The sequence below is a fragment of the Copadichromis virginalis genome, linkage group LG5, assembly GCF_057382275.1.
Source record: "Copadichromis virginalis isolate Kocher_CV1m ecotype Utaka linkage group LG5, C_Virginalis_male_GT1.1, whole genome shotgun sequence".
NCBI classification, from domain to species: domain Eukaryota; kingdom Metazoa; phylum Chordata; class Actinopteri; order Cichliformes; family Cichlidae; genus Copadichromis; species Copadichromis virginalis.
The window spans coordinates 38572367-38583493 of NC_140622.1; the positions used below are offsets into that span (position 1 = coordinate 38572367).

Genomic DNA, 11127 nt, shown 5'->3' on the forward strand with positions numbered 1-11127 from the left:
ACCTTGTACTTTCTCCTCACGTTCCCTCTTTCCTCTCTCCCTCTTTGGACTGACAATCATACACAAATAGATTGTATTCAATTAGATGACAAATTAAATTAATATAAAAAAAAATACTATTAAGATCACTAACAAAAAGTCCTCTCTCAGTGTACTTTCAACCAAAAGGCAAATAACCAAACCACACGAACATCTAATGAAAGATAAATATTGAAACACTGATCCAACATTATTCTTGATTGACGGATCATTTGATTTTACACTTTTACCTGAATGTGGCTCCTTTTTTCTGAAAAAACTTCCTCATATCCATTATGAACCTGGCTGTCTCTGTACACACACACACAACAGGAGTTATAAGGTTAATGGGCATTCAGTCAGTCAGCTAGTTAGTATCCATTTCAAACAGGGTGGTAACAACAGTAGGCTACGGACAATTTTATGTTTTAGATTTTAAATAAGCTATATAAATTTCAATAGGAGCAACAGAAAGGTCAAATGTTGCTGATTTTACTACAGAGCAGGACAGATTGTAGGGTAGCAACATCGTTGGAAAACACGTTTTCAACACTGCAGGTTACCTGGTGTAATGTTTTTCAGCTAAAAAGAAACATGGTCTGACTCCTACCAACTATATAAAGAGTAACTGAAGGTTAAATGCAGCTAACATGTCCTGTTTTAAGCCAGGCACTAACACCTCCGCTGCGTCTCAGCCACCATCGCTCTGGCAGCAAGAGCGCTAGAGCCAGAGCAGGGGAGAGACGAGCTGGAACAAACCACTTTGGGAGGGGGGAGGGGGGGTTATCTATACTTTTGTTGTTAAAGTGTTACGTCTCAACCAAGTACTGTGTGCTTTTATATTTTTAGTAGTGTGTCACACGAACAGCAAATATTGTCAACAAAGTAAGAAATCTTTGGGGGTGCTGAAGCACCCCCAAAAATGGGCTGAAATCGCCCCTGGATCATTTTATTAAATATGAAAGAATTTCGACCGTTTTTACCTCTCAGTGATGCCGCAGTGTTCCTTTGACTTCGGGACCTGAAGCAGACGAAGGTTTGAACCCAGATTACTCCACGAGGCTCCTGACTACGGTAGCCATAATGTTATGTGCACCGTGTAGCACATAAAATCGGTTCGAGGTCAATAAGCACAACCAGAATTCATACATAAGGCGCACCGGATTATAAGGCGAAAATAAAAGGATTTTGAGTGCGCCTTATGGTCTGAAAATGACAGTACAAATATCCTGTCACATTTGATCTCTGTGAGGTCAGAGGTCAAATTTACAAATGAATACCTCTTATCTGTGACCTACTCCTACATAAGGTTTGTGTAATCAGAGTAAAACGTCTGTGCAATGTTTTAATACAATAGTTGCTACTAAAATCTTTGATTTGAAAGGAATGACAAACAAACACGTTCAGTCTAAGCTGAAAATGTATACATTTGTGTGACAATGAAAACACGCAGAATTCACAATATAATCTTTTTTGGATCTTTTTATTGATGAAAAATACATTTAGAGTGCCCAATACGATAAGTTGTGTATTAGATGGCACAAAACAAAACCCCAATAATTTGACAATTCCCTCTGAGCAAGCACTAGGCGACGGTGGGGAGTAAAAACTTCCTTTTAACAGGGAGAAAACTCCGGCAGAACCAGGCTCAGTGAGGAACGGCCATCTGCCTCGACCGGTCAAGGGTTTTTAAAATGACTCGATTAGATGTTAAATAAATTGAAACTGAAAATGCTACGTCCAGATGAACAGAATCTACTTTTAGGGTCTTACATAACAGTAACCAAGTATTTTCTGCCTGCGATCCATACAGCATGACCCGCACAGAGAAAGAAGCTTGTGATGAAATGTTCACTTTCCAATACAGTGATGGCATGCTCCTTGAAAACCTTTACAATTATATCATCTGCATATTCATGGTCTAATTCCATGAATGTCAGTATGACATCTGGCTCTTTCCATTTCTGTATTAAAGAGCTGTAAACCATATCACTGATGAACATCACATTATCAACTTTGATCTTTTTAAGTCTAGGCCAGAGTTTTATGAACAGCCGTTGGGTGATGGCATCAACTTTTTCAGTAGAGGAAGGTGAACTGGCATTGTTATTGACACGTGTCACCACCTTCTTGATACAGGCTTCTACAGATAACCTGTAATTTTCAGCCTCTTCAGCATCACACAGGGCTGGATTCTGCATAGTGTCGATCAGGTGATTTTTAATGATATCGACCGTCAGTTTTCTCAACACTGGGTCCTCGTCGTTCAGTAACATCAGTAAATGTTTTTCTTTACAGAATGTTTTCTGACGTAGCTCTTGGTAAATGGCCCTGTCGAGATCTTTCAGTTTTTTTTCATGTATATGCAGATCTTTGGTCCTGTTGTCAGACAACACGTGTTTTAACAGGTAGCTGTGGAGTTTTTTAGAAGGTTTGTAGTGCGAATTCTTCGCAGCCCGTGTGAGCACAGCATCAATGAGTGCGCTCACACATTCTTCTTCATCATCATCATAATCGCTGACAGTAATGCCAGATGATGATTTTTTCTCCACTATTGGAAATATATTACTTTTAAATTCTTCTAAAAGTGTTTGAGAAATGGCTTTAGTTTGTTCGTCCTCGTCATCCTCGGCTCTAACGCACCACGAGAAGAACCTTGCCAGTAGGTTTTTACGGAAGAGGTGATCTTCAAATATGGAGATGATCACCTCTAGGTACGGCTGACCTACGGCTAGCGCAATGATCACGAGATCAGGGCTAATGTCCAGCCGCTTGGTGATGTCTTTAAAAATCCCCTTTTCAAGTTTTTTAATCCCCCTGTGTGTGATTTTGAGAGGCTTTTGCTCAACTTGTGCCCACAGAGCTGTGAAGAGGCGCTGCTGAATCATTTCCGATGGCGACACCTTTGCCTCTTTGGAGGCACGTGTAATAACAGCATTTATTAGCTCTTTAACGAGCAGCTGTTCTTCTGACACCGGAGGTTCCTGGAGATCAACTGACTCTGGATCCCCCGGATTCTGTTGCTGGTTGCATGACTGAGGGCAGCACACACAGTGCTTCGATTTCCCCTCGTCGCTCCGTAAAATGTTTACGCCAGGGACGACACTACATTCAGAGTCGTCTTCAGTGGCGCAGCTTTGAATCGCATCGGTTGTTTCAATGGCAGAATTCATATTTTCAAATGATACAACTTTTTTACAATCTGGACTTGATTCTGAATTTTGTGTAAGTTGCTGAGTTTGTGTCTCAGACATTAATGCCTCTTACTCCCTCTTACTAAACTTACCTTGTGACTAACCCTGTGCAAATGGTTCTATTTATAGACTTTTACCAAGGTGATGTCACACAAGACATGAAAGGATCAAAGGGATTCTAGCGCTAAGCCCCGCCCACATCCGATATGACGGCGACGTGACGTTACCCTAGCGACCGCTATACAATGGCGATCCTCAGTTGTTGGGATTGAGTGAAACTTGTTTGGATTCAAACATGTAGCCTGCTGGTCCACTGCTGTAACCCACAGCAAATACTGTTAAAATCCTTCCTTTAAAGTTAGAATGCCAAGCGACCCCCCCTCCGACCCTCACCCACTGTGTTGTTGTCGGGTTTACGGCTGGTAAGCTATGCTAATTTAACTGTTTATGTAGCTTCACTCATTCACCTGCAGACACAGACGGCTATCAGAATGGTCACACGTCTTCTTAGAGGACGTTCCAGGTGAACACGCGCGGTGAGTTACAGCCAGCGAGGAGTCACGCAGTTTTTGCGTGCATGTCTGTGCTCGTGGACATTTGTGAGCAGAAACACTTATTATTAAATTATGCACTTACACTCAGAGTTAGAAATGAAATATTTGTATTAGAGGGAAGGAGTATAACAAACTATAAATGAAGCTAATTTGCACGTTTTTATTCTGCTTTTCTAATCAAAAAATTGTTAATGCAAGAAAAATATCCAAATATTAACAGGAAAATCTCAAACCAAACTCTTACCACCCCTCTGTAAAGTCAATATTTAATATCAATGACTTACATGAAATACAGTTAATAAAATGAAAGAAAACAAGTGAGCACTACTGCATAGAAACCCGACTAGATACATACACATATACACTTGTGCTAACAATTCAAGAAACATTTGGTATATTTTATATCCCCCCTCTGTCCTTTTCTCCAGATCCTTGTAGTACTTTGGTAGTAGTATTGTGGTCTTAGGAGCTGATGTGTCAGTGGAAATGAAAACAGCTAAACTGTGACAGCAAAATGTTAAGAATACATATTCTTACCCAAGGTGGCATGCTGTGGCTTTTACAGAAATGCAAGCGGAGATGACCACCTCAATTTTTAGAAGCACTCCTTTAATAAAAGTAGCAATGAAACCACCTTACTACACATGAATCTGTATTATTGGCAAATTGCTCTTAAAGTATCAAGAGTATTCTGCAGAACACATTGTTCCCCATCGGTGTTATACGGTTAAGGTTGGTCTGAATTTAAATGCTTCATATGCTGTTTGAGCTACAGCAGGGGTCCCCAATCCCAGTCCGCGAGGGCTGGTTTCCTGCAGCTTTTAGATGTGTCCTTGATCCACCACAGCTGATTTAAATGGATAAATTACCTTCTCAACACGTCTTGAAGTTCTCCAGAGGCCTGGTAACAAACTAATCATGTGATTCAGGTGTGTTGACCCAGGGTGAGATCTGAAACCTGCAGGGACACCGGCCCTCGCGGACTGGGATTGGGGACCCCTGATCTACAGTAATGTATTATATTCTAAAATGATGCTAAATGATAAAAATGAAGGTGTTGGCAAAACAGCTGGTTAAACTATCTTCAGCTAAAAACCTTCTGCTAAAGTAGACAGTGAATAATTTCTGTTCCATTTCTGTATTAAAGAGCTGTAAACCATATCACTGTCACGGTTTGGCATGGCAAACCGTGGGGGGTGTGGGGAAGGAGGACCCAGGCGCGGTGCTCTATGTACAAGCAGTACGTTTATTTACAGTGTGTGGAAATAACAACAATAAATCCCCGTGGTTTCCCCTGACTCCCGTGTCGTGTCTCTCCGTGACCAGTCCGTGTCTCAGCACTCCTCGTGCTGGCTGCTGTCTGGCGCTCCACACTTCTCCTGGGGACACAATAGACGCAGCCGTCAGGACACATAACCGCGGGCATACATACACTAACTCAGTTCAAATGGATGACTAACGTGGAGACTCACGCAATGATCCCGCGTCGGTGGGAGCTCCAAGACTCTCCTAAGTAGCACCCCCGACGAGGCCTGACCAGCAGCAGGTGTGTGGCTTCGGGTGTGGCCAGACCATCAGCAGGGCCACACCCACCAGGCCTGAAGGCGCCCACTGAAACACATATACACACACGCAAACAGGGAGAAGGACAGCAACACCAAATATACATACTACAATAATAATAATAATAAAATTCATAACTGCTCAGGGACCCTGACAATCACTGATGAATATCACATTATCAACTTTGATCTTTTTAAGTCTAGGCCAGAGTTTTATGAACAGCCGTTGGGTGATGGCATCAACTTTTTCAAAACAGGAAAGTGAACTGGCATTTTCGGTCACCACCTTCTTGATACAGGCTTCCACAGATAACCTGTAATTTTCAGCCTCTTCAGCATCACACAGGGCTGGATTCTGCATAGTGTCGATCAGGTGATTTTTAATGATATCGACCGTCAGTTTTCTCAACACTGGGTCCTCGTCGTTCAGTAACATCAGTAAATGTTTTTTCTTAACAGAATGTTTTCTGACGTAGCTCTTGGTAAATGGCCCGGTCGAGATCTTTCAGTTTATATACATGTATATGCAGATCTTTGATACTGTTGTCAGACAACATGTGTTTTTTTGTGTGTCCCGTTTGGATCTTTAGCCATAAGAATTGTTGTCTTAAGGCCAAGAAAGATGCCAAGCGGATTTATTTTACCAAGTGGATCATCATGGCCTTGCCATATTGGTCCATTTGATTGACCTTTATTATAATTACAACACGTGTTTTAACAGGTACCTGTGGAGTTTTTTAGAAGGTCTGTAGTGCGAATTATTTTCAACACGTGTGAGCACAGCATCAATGAGTGCGCTCACATGTTCCTCTTTATCATCATCATAATCGCTGACACTAATGCCAGATGATGATTTTTTCCTCCACTATTGGAAATATATTACTTTTAAATTCTTCTAAACGTGTTTCAGACATGGCTTTAGTTTCTTTGTCCTCGTCATCCTCGGCTCTAACGCACCACGAGAAGAACCTTGCCAGCAGGTTTTTACCGAAGTGGTGATCTTCAAATATGGAAATGATCACCTCTAGGTACGGCTGACCTACGGCTAGCGCAATGATCACGAGATCAGGGCTAATGTCCAGCCGCTTTGATGTCTTTAAAAATCACCTTTTCAAGTTTTTTAATCCCCCTGTGTGTGATTTTGAGAGGCTTTTGCTCAACTTGTGACCACAGAGCTGTGAAGAGGCGCTGCTGAATCATGTCAGACGGCGACACCTTTGCGTCTTTGGAGGCACGTGAAAAATCTTAATTGCCCATTGTTTTTGGAAAAATCTAAATTGCCCATAGGTATGAGTGAATGTGAGTACGAATGTTTAGCCCTGTGACAGACTAGCGACCTGTCCAGGGCGTACCCTGCCTCTCGCCCTGAGATAGCTGCCATAGGCTCCAGCACCCCCTGCGACCCTGAAAAGGAAAAGCGGAAGTTAGGGGTGGGCAACTCCAGGCCTCGAGGGCCGGTGTCCCTGCAGGTTTTAGATGTGTCCTTGAACCAACACAGCTGATATAAATGGCTAAATTAGCTCCTGAAAATGTCCTGAAGTTCTCCAGAGGCCTGGTAACGAACTAATCATGCAATTCAGGTGTGTTGACCCAAGGCGAGATCTAAAACCTGCAGGACACCGGCCCTCGGGGCCTGGATTTGCCCACCCCTGGCGTAAGTGAATCGATGGATAGATACATACACATATACACTGTGCTAACAATTCAAGAAACATTTGGAATATTTTATATCCCTCCCCTCTTTGTCCCTTTTCCCTATGTCCTTGTAGTACTTCTATTTTGTGCCCACAGAGCTGTGAAGAGGCGCTGTTTAATCTGCAACAGCATCCTGCCATGCGATTGAATTCGTCCCTAACCTTTGGGAACCCTCACATAAATTTTATCGAATGGAAAAAGGTTAGCTTTCATCCTCCAGCTTCACTGTGTTTATGTTATGCTAACATAGCTGTATCGCTAGTGATCTCGTAGTACATCATTATGTACCAGCTAGTCCAACCTCAGTAACCCTAAAAATAAAAAAATTAAAAAAAAAAAAGGAAAAAAAAGTTTGTGTTCAGTATAAGACAGAAGAGAACAGCACAGGCCTAAACCCTGCAGGTCTGACAACAGGAGGTGTATCAGTCCTGTTTTCCCTGTGGGAACAGCATTTACACTAGAATCTGCTTTTGATGGCTTTTTTGGAGCAAATGTGACATTCAGCAGTATAACTGACACAATACAAAACAATAACTACACTACACACCAACTCTAGCCTCCAAAAACGCTAAACATCACTAATGTCTCACATATGAAAACTTGCGCTCTTTCTTTTGCTCGCCGCTTTCCGTCGCGGGTGTCACTCCTAAAACTGCACCTTCTCCCTAAACAACCAAGTGCCGCATGTTGCCATATCATTTTTTTGATTGGCTGACATGGTAAATTCTAACACCAATCCGGTTGTTCAGTCTGACGTCACTAGCCGTGTCTGGACCTAAACTCCGCTGCAGGTTCACATATCAAACGATCACTATGGCATTATTGAGAGTTGAAAAACTGTCTAAAGTCTTTCATCTTTAATAAAATGATCAGCGTTCTGTTCTACCAGGTGTAACAATTGAGTTTAACATCCAGGCACCCATGAAAACGGAATTTATGACATTTAACGGGGTTAGAAGCTAGCAAGCTAACTCCCTGCTAACTTCTATCTAAATACAATATAGCATGTCCTGACTGCGGGGTTTTGGAAACAAATTAAACCCTACAGCTGTTATCACTTCCAGCATAAATGAAGACAGGAAACTAAACAGCAGTGACGTTTGTAGGGTTACTGAAGTTGGGCTAGCTGGTATATAATGATGTGCTACGTGACCGCTAGCGACACAGCTATGTTAGCATAATATAAACAAGCTAACTTTTTTTTCCCCACTCGATAAAGTTAACGTGAGTGTTCTCGGTGGAGGACTCCACCACCCCGTTCACACAGAAACTAAACCACATTTTTTTGGCTAAATATGATTTGAACAAATTAAACAACATGGCAGCGGGGGCCCCCGAAATTATTTATTTATTTAAGAATAAAAAATAAAAGGGGGGGGGGGGGGTTGCCGCTGTTGGTCGTCAGCCATGAGCGAGCTAGCTTATTTTGTCGGGTTTCTTTCGTTCGGTGGTATGGCGAACACCCCCTACATGAAATACACGTAGGGGGTGTCGCGGAGGCTTGTCAGACATGAGCGCGCCTGTTTGGAAGGGATGCTTGTCGGATTTACATTATTTTGTGACATGGCGATTTTTATACGAAAACTTTAAAGCACTATTTCATGATGGAAAACATTAAAGTTGCTCACGAGGGCATTCAAGCAGCACGATTGAGTAAAACAGTCTAGGGGGGATCTTAAATGAGGTAGTAAACACATATAAATACACATTAAAAGAAACAGTACTTGCCTTCAGAAAGTTGAGATGAACACCTTAGCTGGATCCAGCTCCTGGCGTAAAAAGCCTCGTGTTCGCATTAAGGCAGACGGCCAGGTGGCTTTCAGTCCTTGCAAAAGTGCATTGTAGACCCCGTAGTATCCAAAAATATGACATGCGCATGCGTGCTCAGGCACAGAAAGGCGCCAACAGCTTCAACTCATGTAAAACTTGAATTCATTCATTTTGCCAGCAATAAAGTTAATCTGAGACCAACCTTTGCTCCAAAACGTTAAAGGATTAGTTGAAACCCTTAATGTATTTGAGTTTATGGGGCAACTCAGCTTTTATTGTTGAATTGTGAAAGAAATGACTGTAAGCAAGTTTGATTTTTCACACTGAATGAGTGTGCTGACACTAATGCCAGATGATGATTTTTTCTCCAGTATTGGAAATATATTACTTTTAAATTCTTCTAAACGTGTTTCAGAAATTGCTTTAGCTTCTGCGTCTTCATCATCCTCGGCTCTAACGCACCATGAAAAGAACCTTGCCAGTAGGCTTTTTTTACGGAAGAGGTGATCTTCAAATATGGAAATGATCACCTCTAGGTACGGCTGACCTACGGCTAGCGCAATGATCACGAGATCAGGGCTAATGTCCAGCCGCTTTGTGATGTCTTTAAAAATCACCTTTTCAAGTTTTATTAACCCTGTTTGTGTAACTTTTAGAATTTTCTGTTCAACCTGTGCCCACAGAGCTGTGAAGAGGCGCTGCTGAATCATGTCAGATGGCAACACCTTTGCCTCTTTTGAGGCACGTGCAATAACAGCATTTATTAGCTCTTTAAACAAGCAGAAATTATATGTGTGTGTATATATATATATATATATATATATATATATACATATATATATATATATATATATATATATATACTCTTGGCATTCTTAAAGTTTGGTTGAAGAAAGTAACGTATATAGTATTGTTAGCAAAATGCATTGTACTCCTAGAGTAATGTGATGACTGGTTATTTTGAAAGCAGGATTTTTAAAATGAAGTTGTTAATCCAGCTGCTAATCCAAATGGCAATCCTTGAGCTAATAATTTTTAAAAAGCATTTTGAAAATCAGTTTAATAATCCTCTACGAAATAGCATGTCCCTGAGGCAACAAACCACATTTTCATGCCTCACACTGACCCTTCAAAAAAAAAAAAACAACTGTTTTTCAAATAATGAAGTTTTTTAAAAGACATTTTGAAAATCTATAAAAATCATGGCATCAACTTTTTCAAAACAGGAAAGTGAACTGGCATTTTCGGTCACCACCTTCTTGATACAGGCTTCCACAGATAACCTGTAATTTTCAGCCTCTTCAGCATCACACAGGGCTGGATTCTGCATAGTGTCGATCAGGTGATTTTTAATGATATCGACCGTCAGTTTTCTCAACACTGGGTCCTCGTCGTTCAGTAACATCAGTAAATGTTTTTTCTTAACAGAATGTTTTCTGACGTAGCTCTTGGTAAATGGCCCTGTCGAGATCTTTCAGTTTTTTTCATGTATATGCAGATCTTTGATCCTGTTGTCAGACAACACGTGTTTTAACAGGTACCTGTGGAGTTTTTTTAGGTGGTTTGTAGTGCGAATTCTTCGCAGCCGTGTGAGCACAGCATCAATGAGTGCGCTCACACATTCTTCTTCATCATCATCATAATCGCTGACAGTAATACCAGATGATGATTTTTTCTCCACTATTGGAAATATATTACTTTTAAATTCTTCTAAACGTGTTTGAGAAATGGCTTTAGTTTGTTCGTCCTCGTCATCCTCGGCTCTAACGCACCACGAGAAGAACCTTGCCAGTAGGTTTTTACGGAAGAGGTGATCTTCAAATATGGAAATGATCACTTCTAGGTATGGCTGACCTACGGCTAGCGCAATGATCACGAGATCAGAGTTAATGTCCAGCCGCTTTGTGATGTCTTTAAAAATCATCTTTTCAAGTTTTACTAACCCTGTTTGTGTAACTTTTGGAATTTTCTGTTCAACCTGTGCCCACAGAGCTGTGAAGAGGCGCTGCTGAATCATGTCAGATGGCGACACCTTTGCCTCTTTTGAGGCACGTGCAATAACAGCATTTATTAGCTCTTTAAACAAGCAGAAATTATATGTGTGTGTGTATATATATGTGTGTGTATATATATATATATATATATATACACACATACATACACGTACACGTACACGTGTGTGTATTTAAACTCTTGGCATTAAAGTTTGGTTGAAGAAAGTAACGTATATAGTATTGTTAGCAAAATGAATTGTACTGCTAGAGTAATGTGATGACTGGTTATTTTGAAAACAGGATTTTTAAAATGAAGTTGTTAATCCAGCTGCTAATCCAA

General features: G+C 41.1%; 1 long non-coding RNA gene across 2 annotated transcripts; it reads right to left on the minus strand.

Annotated features, from left to right (window-relative positions):
• Nucleotides 1–4992: 4992 nt before the first annotated feature.
• On the minus strand, nucleotides 4993–9443 carry LOC146710316 (uncharacterized). 2 transcript variants are annotated; one of them, XR_014920588.1, is made up of 3 exons: nucleotides 8752–9443; nucleotides 5239–6732; nucleotides 4993–5145 (listed from the first exon to the last, which is right to left on the minus strand). It is a non-coding gene; the product is annotated as an uncharacterized LOC146710316 (long non-coding RNA). The 2 variants fall into 2 exon arrangements; XR_014920587.1 differs by lacking the exon at nucleotides 8752–9443 and having other exon boundaries at nucleotides 5239–7331.
• Nucleotides 9444–11127: the final 1684 nt, after the last annotated feature.